We start from the raw sequence: 21,574 nt of genomic DNA on the forward strand, positions 1-21,574 counted from the left end.
GACACGACTGAGCGACTGAACTGAACTGATAGACAATTCTATTTAAGCCTTTAATAAAACAAAAATCTATATAAAATAAGTTATCTGGACATGGAGAATTGGGTAAATTTTTTTCAATAAATATTTAATGATCACCTAGTAGACCCTTAGTTCCATTTCCCACCAAACAAGGCTCTTAAGTGAAGTTCTTCTCCACCCGTAGATACTGACTCCCCTCCACCTTGACATCCTAACTCACCCTCAGAACTCTCATTTTAACTCCCTCCTGTTCCTCCCCATTTTTTTTTAACTCTCCACCATAGAATCCCAACAACAGTCAGACAAGCCCTCATCTAACCTGGATAGCCTTGCCTACTCTTAACACTATAATTGTTTTCACTGAACACATCTCTCCTAATTAGAAATTAAGCTCCATGAAGGTGTTATGTTTTTTATCCATTTTTTTTTCACTGCTCTATATCCCAGCATTCAAAACAGCATCTGGAATTTTGATTTGAAAAATTAGATGAAGGACTTCCCTAGGGGTCCAGTGGTTGTAATTCTGTGCTTCCTCTGTAGGGGGACATGTGTTATAAACCTTAGTTAGGGAACTAAGATCCCACATGCCACATGACGTGGCCAAACAAGAAAATTAATTGAATGGAATTACTAGTTGGTATTTAAAAACAAGTGCACCTCATTGACCAAAAGGTATATCCCCAGAAAATTTAGTAAAAAAATGACTTAAAGAATATCGAATGCTAGTTTCACACTGTCTCATGTTGCTGTTATGAATTTGAGATTGATCTTGAATTGCAAGGTTTCATTTTCACTTTAGGTTATGCTGCTTTATAGTTTCTCTAACAAGTTGCTAATGGTCTGGAAGCAAACATTCATATTTAGAGGAAAAGAAAGTATAAAAGAACTTAGTGGTTTATTCACTATAGGAAAAGTGGAGAATTATCACCTAATATAATTGTTTGGTAACTACCTGATATTTTAAGCTTTCCAATGTCTGGTTAAACTTATGAGAAGTTAAAATGATCATAACAAAGGAAGTCAACACTCCCATTCAAAGCACAAATTAACAAAATTGATATATGGGCAAAATACATAGAAAAAAATCATCTTTTTGCTTTTTTCAAAGCTACATATAAATATTAAAAACCAGATTTGCATTATACATGTAAATTGTAAAAATGGAGACACATATTCCATGTTAAAAAGAGCATTAAGCCCGTGTTTTAAAATTCCTGGCTACCAACCACAAAGCTGCAGTAGATTCAGAAGAAACACAGTCTATAAGAAGCTATGACAAGGTAAAAAAAGTTATTGTCTAATTCAGGTCATGAGCCACAGGAGGACTTAGCAGTGTGTCCGTTGTCTGGTTGTTTAGCTTTATTGTGCTACAAACTGTGAGGAGCTGAGGCAACCATGATGCTTAAGAGAACCTAGAAGACCACACTGGAAACCCTTGTCTTATTAGCACAAGTTCATGTGCCCAATGTACAGTGAGTCCAAAAAAACCTAAACTTTGGAGTTTAGAGAAGAGAAAGGTTTATTTCAGGCCCGTGCAAGGAGACGGGTGGCTCAACCACTAAAAAGCCACAAGCTCCCCTAAGCATTTTGGTAAAGCATATTTAAAACCCAGGTGACGGAGGGAGGTTGCAGGGTATGTGATCAGCTCAACCACAATTCTCTGACTGGCTGAAGGTGAGGTAACAGGATGGTGTCACAGGGGCTAACATTATCAGTCTGAAGTACTAGGAGGCCTGGGCCTGTGTGCTCCTGGTCATCAAGTGGTTAACATCTTCCATTTGTTGGGGTATGGGAGTCACATCTGTAAAACAATTCAAGAAATGTGCATCAAATAAAGTTATCTAGGTACTTCAGAGAAGAGCTAAAGCAGAGGCTGTGGGGGAAGGCCTGTCCTGGGAAGGCCCCATAGGGTCCTGCTCAGTTACAGTCTCAACAAGTCTAACTTGTTCCGGCTGTGTCAACTTAGACAAGGTTCTTCACTTCCTTGAATCCCAATTTCCTCATCTAAAAAGTGGGGACAATTAATATCTCCTCACAGAGTTGTGAAGTTTCTTTGGTTTGACCAAAATGTTGCATGTATTTGGTTCATTATCATCAGCTAGACAAAAATACCTAACATGCCCACAAGCCAAGTTCCTGCTTTTTGCCCCTCCTCAGACTCATCCTATGCCAGTTTTCTCATCTTAATCAATGTCACATTGGTTCTTATTAAAAAAAAAAAAAAAAAAACTTTGGAATCACCATTTGACATCTTTCTTTTTTCCAGCCCATCAGGAAATCCATCAATTTAACCTTTAAATATATATCCAGCATCCTACCACTTCTCATCACCACCACTACAACTGCTCCATATCACATTTCTTTTTTACATTGGGACTGTTGCAGTAGTCTCTTCACTGGTCTCTCTCTGCCTCAATTTTGCAACCTATACTTCTTAATTTAGCCAGAAAGGGCCTTTTAAAGAATGTTAAGTCACAGTGCTTATCTGCTCAGAACTGTCCAATGGCTCTGATTTCACTCAGAGTAGAATCCAGAGCCTGAACCCTACAAGGGCCTGAAGGATCTGATCCCCTGTCATATTTCTCTGGCTCAAATTCTTCTCTTCCCCCCCCCCCTTAGTTTGTGCATTGGGTTAAAAAAAAATTTTTTTTTTTAACTTGTTTGGCTGCATCAGATCCTAGTTGTAGCATGTGAGATCAATTCCCTGAATAGGGATCAAACCTGGGCCCCCTACATTGGAAGCACAAAGTCTTAGCCACTGGACCACCCTTGCTCAACTTCCTGCCTCTTTTCTCCTCACTCACTTGGCAACAGTCACACTTGGGCCTCTTCATTGTTCCACAAAACCACCAATCAAATTCTCACTTCAGGATGTTTTGCACAGTGTTTCTCACTGCCTGGAATCCTCATCCCCCTGTTAGAAAACAGAATGCAGTAGAGTAAAAATGAAATTTAATCGACTTTATTCAATGGTTCATGAATCATGCAGCATCCCATCTAGAAAACAGAAAGGTACTCCAAGGAGTTGTACAAAATGGAAGGTTTCTACAGACAGAAAAAAGAGAGGATAAGGAAATTATTGGCAAAAAAAAAAAAAAAAACTGCTCAGATCAGGTCATTCTCTTTTGCAGGGAGGGAAAGTCAGTAGTTTTTTTATGCAGATTACTTCATGTTGGCTTACAGAAAAATGCACAACATGAGAGTTGTGAGTTTCAGTTTTATTCAAGATCTTACTGAGGATGATAACCAAAAGCTAGGGAGACAGTATCTCAGTGGCTCTGAAGAAATTGCTCCCAAAAGGTAGGAGAGGAGACAGTATATACATGTATATACGATTTTTGACTAGGCTTCCCAGGTGCCTCAAGTGGTAAAGAATCTGCCTGCCAATGGAGGAGACATGAGTTAGATTTCCGGGTTAGGAAGACCCCGGAAGTGGACATGGCAACTCACTCCAGTATTCTTGCCTGGGAAATCCCATGGACAGAGGAGTCTGATGGGCTACAGTCCATAGGGTTACAAAAGAGTGGGACACAACTTAGTGCACACGCGCGCACACACACACACACATGATTTTTGACTAGGGAATATGTGTCAGGCATCTTGGTAACAGACAAAATCTAGGCACAAAGACAAGCTATCCAAAGTTAACAATTCTAATAATTTTTCTATGTATGTGTCAATGAAAATTCAATTTACCATCAGGTTCAGAAGAAAAGAGGGAATCTTATTCGAGCCAAACTGAGGATCATAGCCTGGAAGACAGATGCTCAGAAGTTCTGAGGAACTGTTTCACCCGTTAGAAGTCAAAGGCATGGTCATATACATTTTTGTGCACCAAAATGACATTCAGATATTTTACATAATATATACAGTCCAGGTAAGTGCATACAGAGCAAGCAGTAAGTCACTTCAACCCCCTACAGAGTTGGGAAATAATGTTATTCTTTTAAGTGCTTACATCGCTAGCATCAGAGAGGGGAAAAATGATCTTTGCTGTTGAGCAGGCACTCTCATCTTGGAAGAGCTCTGATTAACATGTAAGGCAGATGCTCAGTGCACTTTAGAGAGGAAGGGAGAAGACACAAACACACAGAGAGAGAATTTTATGTTTGAATTTTCTTGCCCTGTCTTAAAACACAGATTTTATTTCATCATACTGGTAAGTGCAAGAATCTGGGTTCATTAAAATTCTTTCTGCAATATACATCTATCTAAGGAGGCTGCTTGTCCAAAACACAGAGGACCTCATCCTGTTATTGTCTTAATTTCCTCTCAAAGGAAATTAATTTCCTTTGAGAGGAAATTAAATCACTGCACTGTTGGTCAGTGACTTAACAGGGTTACAACTAAATCCATATAGAATTGGTGGTAAGCAACATTCTTGGCTAGTCTTTATTCATACTAGTACTGATCAGGAAATTTCAGATTGTATTTAAAAGTAGCATTCCTGGTAGAGGTTGAAGCTGCAATTAAGTCTTGGTTTGCTGTCACGAGAGGTCATTTGAGGTCTGCTGTTTCTTTAACAACCCAGATAGCATTATTAACATCACATTACATGAAGCTCCATCTCCTTCCTGCCACTCCTTCTCCCTGTAGGTTTTTCTCCCTACACTGCTTTACTTTTCTTCATAATATGTATAATTACCTGATGCCATGTTATATATTTAGTTATTCAGCTCTTCATTGTCTGCCACTCAACTTAAAAATGTAAGCAAGCAACGTGAGGTCATGAAATGTGCTAAATTCCCTCTTGTTCACCTAGCATCCCGAACATTACAAAGAATGTCTCAAGCAGTCAATAACATATTTGTTGAATAAAATTATTGAATGAAATGTTAGATTTTTTCCCTTGATCAGTCATAAATAATAGTTGAAGGTTGAAAATAAAGGCTTTCACTTTGTGGATTGTGAAATAAGATAGAGCCACTTGTGTCAAGGGACTTTAAAGTGTAGCCAGGAGGTCATTAAGGTGGTGAACGTAATGCACATTCTCAGCAGGTAGGAGGAACTATAAACTTTTGAACTGAGCCAAACCACAAATATTCCAAGGACTCTGCAAGAACACCTGCAACTTGTCATACAAATAGGTGCCCAATATGCTACTGGAGATCAGTGGAGAAATAACTCTAGAAAGAATGAAGGGATGGAGCCAAAGCAAAAAGAATACCCAGCTATGGATGTGACTGGTGATAGAAGCAAGGTCCGATGATGTAAAGAGCAATATTGCATAGGAACCTGGAATGTCAGGTCCATGAATCAAGGCAAATTGCAAGTGGTCAAACAAGAGATGGCAAGAGTGAATGTCAACATTCTAGGAATCAGCGAACTGAAATCGACTGGAATGGGTGAATTTAACTCAGATGACCATTATATCTACTACTGCGGGCAGGAACCCCTCAGAAGAAATGGAGTGGCCATCATGGTCAACAAAAGAGTCCGAAATGCAGTACTTAGATGCAATCTCAAAAACGACAGAATGATCTCTGTTCCTTTCCAAGGCAAACCATTCAATATCACACTAATCCAAGTCTATACCCCAACCAGTAACACTGAAGAAGCTGAAGTTGAACGGTTCTATGAAGACCTACAAGACTTTTTAGAACTAACACCCAAGAAAGATGTCCTTTTCATTATGGGGGACTGGAATGCAAAAGTAGGAAGTCAAGAAACACCTGGAGTAACAGGCAAATTTGGCCTTGGAATACGGAATGAAGCAGGGCAAAGACTAATAAAGTTTTGCCAAGAAAATGCACTGGTCATAACAAACACCCTCTTCCAACAACACAAGAGAAGACGCTATACATGGACATCACCAGATGGTCAACACCAAAATCAGATTGATTACATTCTTTGCAGCCAAAGATGGAGAACCTCTATACAGTCAGCAAAAACAAGACCAGGAGCTGACTGTGGCTCAGACCATGAACTCCTTATTGCCAAATTGAGACTTAAATTGAAGAAAGTAGGGAAAACCACTAGACCATTCAGGTATGACCTAAATCAAATCCCTTATGATTATACAGTGGAAGTGAGAAATAGATTTAAAGGACTAGATCTGATAGACAGAGTGCCTGATGAACTATGGAATGAGGTTCGTAACATTGTACAGGAGACAGGGATCAAGACCATCCCCATGGAAAAGAAATGCAAAAAAAGCAAAATGGCTGTCTGGAGAGGCCTTACAAATAGCTGTGAAAAGAAGAGAAGTGAAAAGCAAAAGAGAAAAGGAAAGATATAAACATCTGAATGCAGAGTTCCAAAGAATAGCAAGAAGAAATAAGAAAGCCTTCCTCAGTGATCAATGCAAAGAAATAGAGGAAAACAATAGAATGGGAAAGACTAGGGATCTCTTCAAGAAAATCAGAGATACCAAAGGAACATTTCATGCAAAGATGGGCTCAATAAAGGACAGAAATGTATGGACCTAACAGAAGCAGAAGATATTAAGAAGAGATGACAAGAATACACAGAAGAACTGTACAAAAAAGATCTTCATGACCCAGATAATCACGATGGTGTGATCACTCACCTAGAGCCAGACATCCTGGAATGTGAAGTCAGGTGGGCCTTAGAAAACATCACTACGAACAAAGCTAGCGGAGGTGATCGAATTCCAGTTGAGCTATTCCAAATCCTGAAAGATGATGCTGTGAAAGTGCTGCACTCAATATGCCAGCAAATTTGGAAAACTCAGCAGTGGCCACAGGACTGCAAAAGGTCAGTTGTCATTCCAATCCCAAAGAAAGGCAATGCCAAAGAATGCTCAACCTACCACACAATTGCACTCATCTCACACGCTAGTAAAGTAATGCTCAAAATTCTCCGAGCCAGGCTTCAGCAATATGTGAACCGTGAACTTCCTGATGTTCAAGCTGGTTTTAGAAAAGGCAGAGGAACCAAAGATCAAATTGCCAGCAACCGCCTGGATCATGGAAAAAGCAAGAGAGTTCCAAAAAAACATCTATTTCTGCTTTATTGACTATGCCAAAGCCTTTGACTGTGTGGATCACAATAAACTGTGGAAAATTCTGAAAGAGATGGGAATACCAGACCACCTGATCTGCCTTTTGAGAAATTTGTATGCAGGTCAGGAAGCAACAGTTAGAACTGGACATGGAGCAACAGACTGGTTCCAAATAGGAAAAGGAATATGTCAAGGCTGTATATTGTCACCCTGCTTATTTAACTTATATGCAGAGTACATCATGAGAAACGCTGGGCTCGAAGAAACACAAGCTGGAATCAAGATTTCCAGGAGAAATATCAATAACCTCAGATATGCAGATGACACCACCCTTAGGGCAGAAAGTGAAGAGGAACTCAAAAGCCTCTTGATAAAAGTGAAAGTGGAGAGTGAAAAAGTTGGCTTAATGCTCAACATTCAGAAAACGAAGATCATGGCACCCGGTCTCATCACTTCATGGGAAATAGATGGGGAAACAGTGGAAACAGTGACAGACTTTATTTTTCTGGGCTCCAAAATCACTGCAGATGGTGATTGCAGCCATCAAATCAAAAGACACTGACTCCTTGGAAGGAAAGTTATGACCAACCTAGATAGCATATTCAAAAGCAGAGACATTACTTTGCAAACAAAGGTTCATCTAGTCAAGGCTATGGTTTTTCCAGTGGTCATGTATGGTTGTGAGAGTTGGACTGTGAAGAAGGCTGAGCGCCGAAGAATTGATGCTTTTGAACTGTGGTGTTGGAGAAGACTCTTGAGAGTCCCTTGGACTGCAAGGAGATCCAACCAGTCCATTCTGAAGGAGATCAGCCCTGGGATTTCTTTGGAAGGAATGATGCTAAAGCTGAAACTCCAGTCTTTGGCCACCTCATGCGAAGAGTTGCCTCATTGGAAAAGACTCTGATGCTGGGAGGGATTGGGGGGAAGAAGAGAAGGGGACAACAAAGGATGAGATGGCTGGATGGCATCACTGACTCGATAGACGTGAGTCTAAGTGAACTCCGGGAGATGGTGATGGACAGGGAGGCCTGGTGTGCTGCGATTCATGGGGTCACAAAGAATTGGACACGACTGAGCGACTGATCTGATCTGATCTGAGTGATAATCTTGGCAATCAATCAAGTTTAGAGAAGACTAACTTTTGCCTCCACCTCTTGTAAGGCAAACTGTCCTTCTCTGCCTTCAAAAACCTCTGGCTTTTATTCCTTAGCAGGACACTGGTTGGGTTGCTATCTGAATCTATGTGTTCTGAATTGCAATTCTTTGTTCCCAAATAAATGTTCTCTGCTTGATTATTACCTCCCATCTTTATTTAGGTTCACAACTTTAATTAAGTATGAAAAATTAACAAACAGATGCTTCAATTAAATATAGTCAGGAAACCAGAAGGGGAAGCTCTCAAGCCCCACAATGATAACAAGAGTCCAGCAGGAAGAGGAAAGATGCCTCTTCTTTCCTGTCAAGGACTCAGCCAATGAAAAGCCATTGACTCTTTGTTTACTTTGACTCTCCCAACTTTCTGTTCCCTCTATAAAAGTATTTTCTTTCCCTACCTGCTCATGAATTACAGACTCCAAACTGAAATTCTCTGCTGATCTCAAATAAACCCATTTCACCAGAGAAATATCTGGCAGTCTACTCTTTCACATGCGTGCACACTTAGTTGTGTCCAATTCTTTGCAGCCCCATGAACTGTAGCCTGCCAGGCTCGTCTGTCCATGGGATTTCCAGGTAAGAATATTGCCATTTCCTTCACCAAGGGATCTTCCTGACCCAGGGATTGAATCCATATTACCTGCATTGGCAAGTAGTTTATTTACCACTGAGCCACCTGTGATTCCCTCTGACTCTAACTCCAGGTAATCAGTATCAGAACTGAACTGAATTATGGGCCACCTTGCTGGTAACAGAGCTGGGGGTATTGGAAAGACATCATGTATTTGATCAATATGAGAGAAAAACCACACAGATGCATTGTAATATAATGTCTTATTGAATACAAGAAATGCATGATCATGAGGGTAAGTGCTTACATAAATCTGAGGGATTTAGGTATAGTTTCCAGACCTAGCCAATGGTTCTTGGAAGATATCTATATCCTAATCCCAAGAATGTGTGATTATGTTAGGTTACATGGCAAAGAGGAATTAAAGTTGCAGATAAAATTAAAGTTTCTAATCAGTTTAGTTCAGTTCAGGCTCCTCTATCCAGGCAAGAGTACTGGTGTGGGCTGCCATACCCTCTCCAGGGGATCTTCCCGACCCAGGGATCTAACCTAAAGCTTCTTATGTCTCCTGCATTGGCAAGTGGATTCTTTACCACTAGTGCCACCTGGGAAACCCTCAAAAGTCTAAAAGGTGTCATCTGATGGATGCTGTGGTAGATCTACTTTAGAGAATGAGTTAATAACATCTCATATTAAAGTCTCATTTCAGCCAAGCCTTTAGAAAACTTATGGCTGTAGAACATCTAGATCTGCTTATTATATCCTTCAAAGCATGATTTTTGCTTTATTGTGCTTCTCTTAAAAAGAAAGTGAAGTTGCTCAGTACTGTTCGACTCTTTGCGACCCTATGGACTGTAGCCTACCAGGCTCCTCTCTCCATGGGATTCTCCAGGTAAGAATACTGGACTGGGTTGCTGTTTCCTTCTCCGGGGGATCTTCCCAACCCAGGGATCAAACCCGGGTCTCCCACATTGCAGGCAGAGGCTTTAACCTCTGAGCCAGCAGGGAAGCCCAAAATGGTTAATGAGAGCTGAAGATTAACAGTGGAAAGTGAACAGGATAATTGAAAGTTAACCAGACATCATTGTGGTTTTCTTCCTTTGTTCTGAATGCTTCAGAAGAGAAAAGCTGGATTTTCCGAATAACCAATATTTGAGACATGTTTTTCTTTAATTTTTTTCTCAGGTCTAGTTCCAAAGCATACTGAAATAGTACAAAAAAGATCAATAAATGCTGCACAACATCCAAACTGTAAAAAATTCAACAACAGGAAGATAGTGGACAATAAAGAAGGCTTCTCAACAAGAAAAAAGTGTCAGTAATTTCCCCTAAGATGTCCTTGTCCAGAAGAAACATTCTCAGAGGGATGGGTGTGAATGTGCAGTGAGTTTGGGCATCCCAGGTGGGGCTAGTGGTAAAGAACCCTCCTGCCAAAGCTGGAGATGTAGGAGATGTAGGTTCCATTCCTGGATCAGAAAGATTCGCTGGAGGAGGGCATGGCAACCCACTCCAGTATTCTTGCCTGGAGAATTCCATGGACGGAGCAGCCTGACAGGCTACAGTCCCCGGAGTCACAAAGAGTCGGACACGATTGAAGCAATGCAGGCTGCACGCATACATGAGGTGAGCTTGGGAAGAACTTCATTTGGCATGCTGTCCTTTGAGAATGTACTGGAAGAGAAATCCAAGTGTGTGTATGTGTGTGTGTGTGCATGCAAGCATACACCCAGTATGGCAATGCTTCCTTCAGAGCTTTCATTTCATCCAGCACTAGAATTCTCATTAGTGAAAAAGCCTATAAATGTACTGAGTTTGAGAAAAAGTGTCACCACATTCCACCTTGGTAAGTAGGAGAGACCTGTACTGTAAAAACAGAGACAGTTTTCTTCTGAATCTCAGATCTCATTGTGTATCAGAGAACAACTTTTTTTTTTTTTTTTTTTTGGCAATGTTTCAGGGAGAAGGCAACCTGGCAGAAACACTAAAAAAAAAGGTACTGAAGAGAGAAAACACTTTCTTAGGCCACTGAGAAGGATAATTGCAAATTCTCTGCTGATGTCAGCTAGTTTACCAAAAAAAAAAAAAAGGAGTAGGGGGCAGTTTGACCCAGGACTCTACGTGTTGGTTCTGTTTGAGCTATAGAAATTGGTCAACCATGGAAATCCTTCTGTCAGTACCTCCTCCCCACACACCCTTACCACTGTTACTCACTCAGCTTCCACTACTTGGCCAAAACATCAGCCTTGTCACTTTTTCAGAGTTACACTCTCCTTTCCTTCTTGTCTTTCTTTTGGCCATGCCCATAGCTTGTGGGACGAGGGATCAATCCTCTACAGTGGAAGCATGGAGCCTTAACCACCAGACCACCAGGAAAGTCCCACGCTCTCCTTTACTTGTTCTCATACCTGCATGGACTATATTTGTGACTGTAGTACCATGACTGCCACTTGCTTAAACCTCCAGTTCTTTCACCAAACTCTTTTGATCAGATGGGCTTCCCTGGTGAATCAGATGGTAAAGAATCTATCTGCAATGCAGGAGACCTGGATTCCACCCCTGGGTAGGGAGAATCCCTTGGAGAAGGGAATGGCTACCCACTGCAGTATTCTTGCCTGGAGAATTCCATGGACAGAAGAGCCTGGTGGGCTACAGTCTATGGGGTGACAATCGGACACAACTAAGTGACTAACATGTTTGATCAGCTTCTTCGTTCTCTTGTCTTGGATTCATGAGCTAGAATTTAGATTCTTTATCACTATGTATAATGCTCCTCTCTATACATTTCATTTTCACTTGAAAATGAAAGCATTGGATTAGTTAAAGTTGAAGTCACCTCCCACTCTTTTGTAACTGGGGTTAAGCCTTGCTGACTCCTTCCTACTGAGAATTCCCTGAGGTTACACACTATCTTCCCAGGTGACTCATAAATCTAATTGAATAAAGGGTTCCTGGGAAAAGACACTCTACAGTAGAAGGGAAAGCAAGATCAATTTTACTACAAATGGGAGATGGTGAGATGGTGCTTCTTGAATTGTTGTTGTTCAGTCTCTCAGTCATGTCTGACTCTTTGGGACCCCATGGACTGCAAATGGCAGGCCTCCCTGTCCTTCACCATCTCCCAAAGCTTGCTCAAACTCGTATCCATTGAGTTAATGATGCTATCTAATCATCTTATCCTCTGCTGCTCCTTTCTCCTCTTGCCTTCAATCTTTCCCAGCATCAGGGTCTTTTTCCAGTGAGTCAGCTCTTCACATCAAGTGGCCAAATTATCGGAGCTTCAGCTTCAGCATCAGTCCTTCCAATGAACATTGAGGGTTGATTTCCTTTAGGATTGACTGGTTTGATCACTGTGCTTTTGAAAGGTTGCTGCTGACCCATAAAAAGATGCCGGGATTCTTGGCCTCCAGAAGAGAAGAATTCAATCCGTGGTCAGAGATAAGGCTTGATCACTCAGAGCTTTTGTGCAATAGAGTTTTGTTAAAGTATAAAAGGGACAGAGAAAGCTTCTGACATAGACATCAGAAGGGGGCAGAAAGAGTACCCCCTTGCTAGTGTTAGCAACGGAGTTATATACCTTTTTTTTTTTTTTTAGCTTTACAATATTGTATTAATTTTGCCAAATATCGAAATGAATCTGCCACAGGTATACCCACGTTCCCCATCCTGAACCCTCCTCCCTCCTCCCTCCCCTACCCTCCCTCTGGGTCGTCCCAGTGCACCAGCCCCAAGCATCCAGTACCGTGCATCGAACCTGGACTGGCGACTCATTTCATACATGATATTATACATGTTTCAATGCTATTCTCCCAAATCTCCCCACCCTCTCCCTCTCCCACAGAGTCCATAAGACTGATCTATACATCAGTGTCTCTTTTGCTGTCTCGTACACAGGGTTATTGTTACCATCTTTCTAAATTCCATATATATGCATTAGGTCCTTTACATAGAAAACCCTAAAGACTCCACCAGAAAATTACTAGAACTAATCAATGATTATAGTAAAGTTGCAGGATATAAAATCAACACACAGAAATCCCTTGCATTCCTATACACTAATAATGAGAAAACTGAAAGAGAAATTAAGGAAACAATTCCATTCACCATTGCAACGGAAAGAATAAAATACTTAGGAATATATCTACCTAAAGAAACTAAAGACCTATATATATACCTTTTAATTAGTGATTACAATGAATCAAAAAAATGTCTCGTTTCTGAAAATTTTACCAGACCTACTTCCACAATTTACATTTTAGGATAACAAGATTAGAATTTAACAATAAAAAAATCCTCCAGAGCCACTCCCATAATATACATTCTAAGATATCAGGATTAGTCAGAAGGTTTTCAGGAGAAACTATCCTCCAGCTGGATACATTGTTGTTGTATATAATCCTTAGTACAGAACTTAAACTGAGTTGTGTAATTGACTGAGACTAAGAAATGCAGAGGGAAAAAAAAAAAAAAACCTTTGTCCTTTTCTCCTCCTTGAGAATTCCAGACCCTCAATCTCCACTTCGAGAGCCCCAGACCCCTTTATCCGCCCTGGGTACCCTGAATTTCTTATCAATCTGCCTAGGAATTGACTCTCTCACTTTCCAAGGGACTCTCAAGTCTCTTCTCCAGCACTACAGGTCAAAAGCATCAATTCTTTGGCACGCAGCCTTCTTTGTGGTCCAGTTCTCATATCCATACATGACTACTGGAAAAACCATAGCTTTGACTAGATGGACCTTTGTTGGCAAAGTAATGTCTCTGCTTTTTAATATGCTGTCTAGACTTGTCATAGCTTTCATTCCAAGGAGCAATCATCTTTTAATTTCATAGCTGCAGTCACCATCTGCAGTGACTTTGGAGTCCAAGAAAAAAAAAATCTGTCACTGTTTCCATTGTTTCCCCATCTAGTTTTGATGAAGTGATGGAACCAAGTGCCATGATCTTACTTTTTTGAATGTTGAGTTTTAAGCCAGCTTTTTCCCTCTCATCTTGCACCTTCTTCAAGAGGGTCTCTAGTTCCTCTTCGTTTTCTGCCATCTGCATAGCTGAGATAGCTGATATATCTGAGGTTATTGAAATTTCTTCTGGCAATCTTGATTCCAGCTAGTGCTTCATCATTTTGCATGATGTACTCTACATATAAGTTAAATAATCACTAAGCTTAAAATAATGAGGCTATGCTGGATTATCCAGGTGGCCCAGTGTAATAACAGGAATGCTTAAGAGGAAGAGGAAGGCAGGAAACGGACAGGCGGCAGCACAAGGACACAGCCGCCACTGCAGGCTCCAGAGCTGGAAGGAGAGGCCGTGAGCCAAGGCACGAGACGGCCTCTAGATGCTGCAAAGGGAATCCACCCTCTAGCAGGAACACGACCCTGCTGACACCTTCCTGGAGTCTACCCAGTGAAACTCGTTTCAGACTTCTAACCTCTCAATCTATACGTTGATACAATGGGGTATTTTGAGCCACTCAATCTGTGCCTACCTTCAACACTGCCTGCCTCATTTTGTCTATTCCTGTAACTTATAGCCCCTTGAAAATCATGCACCCAACTCAAGCCTCATAGTTTGGTAGTGCATTAAAATAGACCTTCAACACCTTCACCTTTGTTGCTTTTCAGTCGCTCAGTGGTGTCCAGCTCTTTGCAACCTCTTGGACTGCAGCATGCCACACTTCCTGGTCCTTCACCGTCTCCTGGAGTTTGCTCAAACTCATGCCCATTGAGTTGGTGATACCATCCAACCATCTCATCCTCTGTCATCCCTTTCTACTCCTGCCTTCAATCTTTCCCAGCATCAGGGTCTTTTCTGATTAGTCGGCTGTTCACACCAGGTGACCAAAGGATCAGAGCTTCTGCTTCAGCATCAATCCTTCCAGTGAATATTCAGGGTTGATTTCCTTTAGAATGGACTGGTTTGATCTCCATGCTGTCCAAGGGACTCTCAAGAGTCTTCTCCAATACCACAGTTCAAAGGCATCAATTCTACAGCCCTCAGCCTTTTTTATTGTCTAGCTCTCACATCTGTACATGACTACTGAAAAAGCCTAGCTTTGACTATATGGACCTTTATAGGAAAAGTCCTGAACCACTTACACTGCCCCTTTTCCCACTGCAAAACTCCAACTTTCTCTAAATCTGCACTATTCAATATGGTAGATTATCTCCAGGTGACTACTGGGATGTGAAATATGACCAGTTGAACTGAGATGTGTTGTAAGTATAAAATACATATGAGACTTCAAAATTTTAAATATACAAAATAAGATAAAAATCTCCCTCCAATTTTTAAAATATTGATTGCACAATGAAAGTTTCATATTTTGGATACATTGAGTTAAATATGTTAAAATTAATTGTATCTGGTTCTTTTTACCTTTTAAACATGACTATTAGAAACTGTTCAATTCCATGTGTGGCTTCCTCTTCATTTTCATTAGACAGTGCTGTTCTGGACACATTCTAACTTGTAAATTTGCGATTAATTGCACTGTGTGAATCCTCACTTCCCCCTCAGACCTGATGTAATAATGCATTTCTTCCTTCTTTGACTGCTGTTGTCTATTATGGGCCTGATTTTTTGGCTTGGTTGGCCCTCCCATAAACCATGCAATGATGGGCACAGAAAACCTAACTATAGGCAAGAATCCTGCTTCAAGGCCATTGTTCTCAGCTTACTCAGATTTGCTTACTCGTAGTACGGTCTCACAATTCGGGCAACCCTGTTCTACCAGTTTCACTTGGTATTGAGACAGTCAATTCCTAGGCAGGTTGATAAGAAGTCCGGGGGTCCCCAAGGAGGGAGGGACAATAAAAAAGGCTGAGGGCTGTAGAATTGATGGCCTTCAAACTGTAGTGTTGGAGAAGACTCTTGAGAGTGCCTTGGACAGCATGGAGATCAAACCAGTCCATCCTAAAGGAAATCAACCCTGAATATTCATTGGAAGGACTGATGCTGAAGCAGAAGCTCTGATCCTTTGGTCACCTGGTGTGAACAGCCGACTAATCAGAAAAGACCCTGATGCTGGGAAAGATTGAAGGCAGGAGTAGAAAGGGATGACAGAGGATGAGATGGTTGGATGGTATCACCAACTCAATGGGCATGAGTTTGAGCAAACTCCAGGAGACGGTGAAGGACCAGGAAGTGTGGCATGCTGCAGTCCAAGAGGTTGCAAAGAGCTGGACACCACTGAGCGACTGAAAAGCAACAAAGGTGAAGGTGTTGAAGGTCTATTTTAATGCACTACCAAACTATGAGGCTTGAGTTGGGTGCATGATTTTCAAGGGGCTATAAGTTACAGGAATAGACAAAATGAGGCAGGCAGTGTTGAAGGTAGGCACAGATTGAGTGGCTCAAAATACCCCATTGTATCAACGTATAGATTGAGAGGTTAGAAGTCTGAAACGAGTTTCACTGGGTAGACTCCAGGAAGGTGTCAGCAGGGTCGTGTTCCTGCTAGAGGGTGGATTCCCTTTGCAGCATCTAGAGGCTGTCTCGTGCCTTGGCTCACGGCCGCTCCTTCCAGCTCTGGAGCCTGCAGTGGCGGCTGTGTCCTTGTGCTGCCGCCTGTCCGTTTCCTGCCTTCCTCTTCCTCTTAAGCATTCCTGTGATTACACTGGGCCACCTGGATAATCCAGCATCAGTTCAGTTCAGTTCAGTCGCTCAGTCGTGTCCGACTTTTTGTGACCCCATGAATCGTAGCATGCCAAGCCTCCCTGTCCAGCACCAACTCCCGGAGTTCACTCAGACTCACGTCCATCGACTCAGTGATGCCATCCAGCCATCTCATCCTCCGTCGTCCCCTTCTCCTCCTGCCCCCAATCCCTCCCAGCATCAGAGTCTTTTCCAGTGAGTCAACTCTTTGCATGAGGTGGCCGAAGTACTGGAGTTTCAGCTTTAGCATCATTCCTTCCAAAGAACACCCAAGACTGATCTCCTTCAGAATGGACTGGTTGGATCTCCTTGCAGTCCAAGGGACTCTCAAGAGTCTTCTCCAACACCACAGTTCAAAAGCATCAATTCTTCGGCGCTCAGCCTTCTTCACAGTCCAACTCTCACATCCATACATGACCTCAGGAAAAATCATAGCCTTGACTAGATAGACCTTTGTTGGCAAAGTAATGTCTCTGCTTTTGAATATGCTATCTAGGTTGGTCATAACTTTCCTTCCAAGGAGTCAGTGTCTTTTAATTTCATGGCTGCAGTCACCATCTGCAGTGATTTTGGAGCCCAGAAAAATAAAGTCTGACACTATTTCCACTGTTTCCCCATCTATTTCCCATGAAGTGATGGGACCGGGTGCCATGATCTTCGTTTTCTGAACGTTGAGCATTAAGCCAACTTTTTTCACTCTCCACTTTCACTTTTATCAAGAGGCTTTTTAGTTCCTCTTCACTTTCTGCCATAAGTGGTATCACCTGCATATCTGAGGTTATTGATATTTCTCCTGGCAATCTTGATTCCAGCTTGTGCTTCTTCCAGCCCAGCATTTCTCATGATGTACTCTGCATATAAGTTAAATAAGCAGGGTGACAATATACAGCCTTGACGCACTCCTTTTCCTATTTGGAACCAGTCTGTTGTTCCATGTCCAGTTCTAACTGTTGCTTCCTGACCTGCATACAGATTTCTCAAGAGGCAGGTCAGGTGGTCTGGTATTCCCATGTCTTTCAGAATTTTCCACAGTTTCTTGTGATCCACACAGTCAAAGGCTTTGGCATAGTCAATAAAGCATAAATATATGTTTTTCTGGAACCCTCTTGCTTTTTCCATGATCCAGCATAGCCTCATTATTTTAAGTTTAGTGATTATTTAACTTATATGTAGAGTACATCATGCAAAATGATGAAGCACAAGCTAGAATCAAGATTTCCAGAATAAATTTCAGTAACCTCAGATATATCAGCTATCTCAGCTATGCAGATGGCAGAAAGCAAGGAAGAACTAAAGAGCCTCTTAATGAAGGTGCAAGAGGAGAGTGAAAAAGCTGGCTTAAAACTCAACATTCAAAAAACTAAGATCATGGCATCTGGTCCCATCATTTCATCGAAAATAGATAGGGAAACAATGGAAACAATGACAGATTTTTTTTCTTGGGCTCCAAAATCATTGCAGATGGTGACTACAGCCATGAAATTAAAAGATGCTTGCTCTTTGGAAGAAACGCTATGACAAACCTAGGCAGCATATTAAAAAGTAGAGACAGTGCTTCGTCAACAAAGGTCCATCTAGTCAAGGCTATGGTTTTTCCAGTAGTCATGTATGGATATGAGAGTTGGACCATAAAGAAGGCTGTGTGCCAAAGAATTGATGCTTTTGACCTGTAGTGCTGGAGAAGAGTCTTGAGAGTCCCTTGGACAGCAAGGAGATCAAACCAGTCAATCCTAAAGGAAATCGACCCTGAATATTCATTGGAAGGACTGATGCTGAAACTCCAATACTTTGGCCACTTGATGTGAAGACCTGAATCACTGGAAAAAGACCCTGATGCCAGGAAAGATTGAGGACAGGAGAAGGGGGCAACACAGGATGAGATGGTTAGATGGCATCACCGACTCAATGTACATAAGTTTGAGCAAGCTCTGGGAGATGGTGAAGGACAGGGAAGCTTGCCATATTGCAGTCCATGGGGTCCCAAAAAGTCAGACATGACTGAGAGACTGAACAACAATCAAGAAGCACCATCTCCCATTTGTAGTAAAATTGTTCTTACTTTCCCTTCTACTGTAGAGTGTCTTTTCCCAGGAACCCTTTATTCAATTAGATTTATGAGTCACCTGGGAAGATAGTATGTAACCTCAGGCAGTTCCCAGTAGGAGGGAGTCAGCAAGTTACAAAAGAGTGAGAGGTGACTTCAACTTTAATCCAATCCTTTTATTTTTAAATGAAAATGAAAGGCATAGAGGGGAACATTATACATAGTGATAAAGAATCTAAATTCTAGCTCCTGAATCCAAGACAAGAGAACAAAGAAGCTGATCAAAAGTGTTAGTTGCTAAATTGTGTCCGACTGTTTGTGATAGCACGGACTGTAGCCCACCAGGGTCCTCTGTCCATGGAATTCTCCAGGCAAGAATACTGGAGCAGGTAGCCAGTCCCTTCTCCAAGGGATCCTCCCTACCCAGTGATGGAATCCAGGTCTCCTGCACTGCAGATGGATTCTCTACCATCTGACTCACCAGAGAAGCCCAGCTGATCAAAAGTTAAAGTCTCTCAGTCGTGTCCGACTCTTTGCGACCCCATGGACTATACAGTCCATGGAATTCTCCAGGTCAGAATACTGGAGTGGGTATCCTTTCCCTTTCCCAGGGGTTCTTCCCAACCCAGGGATGGAACCCAGGTCTCCCACATTGCAGGAAGATTCTTTACCAGCTGAGCCACAAAGGAAGCCCAAGAATACTGGAGCATAAAGAGATGGGTAAAAGAACTAGAGGTTGAAGCAAGTGGAGGTCATGGTACTGCAATCACAAATATAGTCCACACAGATATGAGAACACAGAAAGGAGAGCATGGGATTTTCCTGGTGGTCCAGTGGTTAAGACTCCATGCTTCCACTTCAGAGGATCGATCCCTGGTCCCACATGCTATGGGCATCGCCAAAAGAAACAGAGGAGGGTGTAACTGAAAAAGTGACAGGCCTGATGTTGGGGCAAGTAATGGAAGCTGAGTAACAGTGGTGAGGGTATGTGGACAGGAGATACTGACTGAGGGATCTCCATAGCTGACCAATTTCTTCAGCCCAAATAGAACCTAGAGTCCTGGTTCAAAATGACCCCACCCTGGTTTTTTTTTTTTTTTGGTAAACTAACTGACATCAGCAGACAATTTGCAATTATCCTTCTCAATGGCCTAAGAAAGTATTTTCTCTCTTCAGTACTTTTTTCAGTATTTCTCCCAGGTTGTCTTCTCCCTGAAAGGTGGCGGCGGGGGCGGGGGGGGGGGGGGGGGGGCGCGGGCGGAGGGGTGCGGGGAGATGTTCTCTGATACACAATGAGATCTGAGACTCAAATGAAAACTGTTTCTGTTTTTATAGTACAGGCAGGTCTCTGCAGTACTCACTGAGGGTGTGATGTAGTGAAACATTTTCTCAAACTCAGTACATTTATAGGCTTTTTCACTAATGAGAACTCTAGTGCAGGATGAAATGAAAGCTCTGAAGGAAGCACTGCCACACTGGGAGCACATACACCCACACACACCTACATATATATGGGATTTCTCCTCAAGTACATTCTCTAAGGACAGCATGCCAACTGAAGCTCGTCTCAAACTCACCACATGCATGTGTGCATGCTAAGTCACTTCAGTTGTGACCCCATGGACTGTAGCTTGTCAGACTCTTCTGTCCATGGGATTCTCCAGGCAATACTGGAGTGAGTTGCCATGCCCTCCTCCGGGGGATCTTTCTGACCCAGGGATTCAAACTCCCATCTCTTACATCTCCTGCTTTGGCAGGAGGGTTCTTTACCACTAGAGCCCAAAGTTAAGTGAGTGAAAGTCGCTCAGTCGTTCCCAACTCTTTGCAACCCCATGGACTGTAGCCCACCAGGCTCCTCTGTCCATGGAATTCTCCAGGCCAGAATACTAGAGTAGGTTGTCAGGCCCTCCTCCAGGGAATCTTCTCTACCCAGGGATCAAACCCAGGTCTCCCGAATTGCGGTTGGATTCTTTACCATCTGAGCCACCAGGGAAGTCCTGGGAAGCCCAAACTCACTGCATATTCACACCTATTCCCCTGAGAATGTTTCTTCAGGACAAAAATAAATTAGGAAATTACTGACATGTTTTTGTTGGTGAGAAGACTTCTTTATTGTTCACTATCTTCCTGTTGCTTAATTTTTTCCAGTTTGGATGCTGTGCATCATTTATTGACTTTTCTCATACTGTTTCAGTACACTTGGATATCCTGGAAATATTCTACAACTATAAGCCTGAGGAAAAAAATAAAAAATAACATGCCTCAAATATTGGTTATTAGGAGAATGCAATATTTCTCTTCTGAAGAATTCAGAACAAAGTAAGAAAACCAAAATGATGTCTGGTCAACTTTCTTTATATATATATATATATATATATATATATATATATATATATACACACATACAAGAACGTTTTATTTTAATTATAGTAATTCCCCAAGTGAGTGAACTTTTTGGAATCAAATAGTTACATGTCATCTGGAAGATCAAGTTGCAATTACCTACAGACTGTCCAACATCAACCTTATCAAGCACCTTTAAATGACAGTAAACTGTGTATCAAGTTAAAAAGAGTAATACAGGAGGGCGGTCCTAAGATGGCAGAGGAATAGGATGGGGAGACCACTTTCTCCCCTACAAATTCATCACAAGAACATTTAAACGCTGTGTAAATTCCACAAAACAACTTCTGAATGCCGGCAGAGGACATCAGGCACCCAGAAAAGCAGCCTATTGTCTTTGAAAGGAGGTAGGAAAAAATATAAAAGACAAAAAAAGAGACAAAAGAGGTAGGGACGGAGCTCTGTCCCAGGAAGGGAGTCTTAAAAAGAGAGAAGTTTCCAAACACCAGGAAGCACTCTCACTGCCGAGTCTGTGGTGAGCCTTGGAAGCACAGAGGGCAACATAACAGGGAGGAAAAATAAATAAATAATTAAACCCCACAGATTACAAGCCCAATGGTAACTCCCCCAGCGGAGAAGCAGCACAGACGCCTGCTCCTGCCACTAGCAAGAGGGGACTGGGAAGGGAGGTGCGGGCTGCATTGCTTAAAGAATCTGGCCTGAATGCCCCGAGCGCAATCTGAGCGAACTAACTTTGGCTAGCAAACCAGACTGTGGGATAACTACCATGCAAAAAGCCAGCCCTAATCTAAGACACCGCCAGGCCTGC

General features: G+C 42.0%; 1 long non-coding RNA gene across 2 annotated transcripts in view; it reads right to left on the reverse strand.

Annotated features, from left to right (window-relative positions):
- Positions 1-1,519: 1,519 nt before the first annotated feature.
- LOC139181146 (uncharacterized) overlaps positions 1,520-21,574 on the reverse strand; it is a 39,689-nt gene continuing 19,634 nt past the window's right edge. The window contains exons 1-3 of one of the 2 annotated variants that reach the window (XR_011565242.1): positions 3,715-3,811; positions 2,823-2,932; positions 1,520-1,819 (exon numbers count right to left, since the gene is read on the reverse strand). This is a non-coding gene — a long non-coding RNA (uncharacterized lncRNA). Of the gene's footprint in view, positions 1,820-2,822; positions 2,933-3,714; positions 3,812-21,574 lie in introns of those variants that run through there. The other variant, XR_011565240.1, reaches the window with a different exon arrangement.

This window comes from Bos indicus, chromosome 3 (assembly GCF_029378745.1).
Source record: "Bos indicus isolate NIAB-ARS_2022 breed Sahiwal x Tharparkar chromosome 3, NIAB-ARS_B.indTharparkar_mat_pri_1.0, whole genome shotgun sequence".
Taxonomy (NCBI): Eukaryota; Metazoa; Chordata; class Mammalia; order Artiodactyla; family Bovidae; genus Bos; species Bos indicus.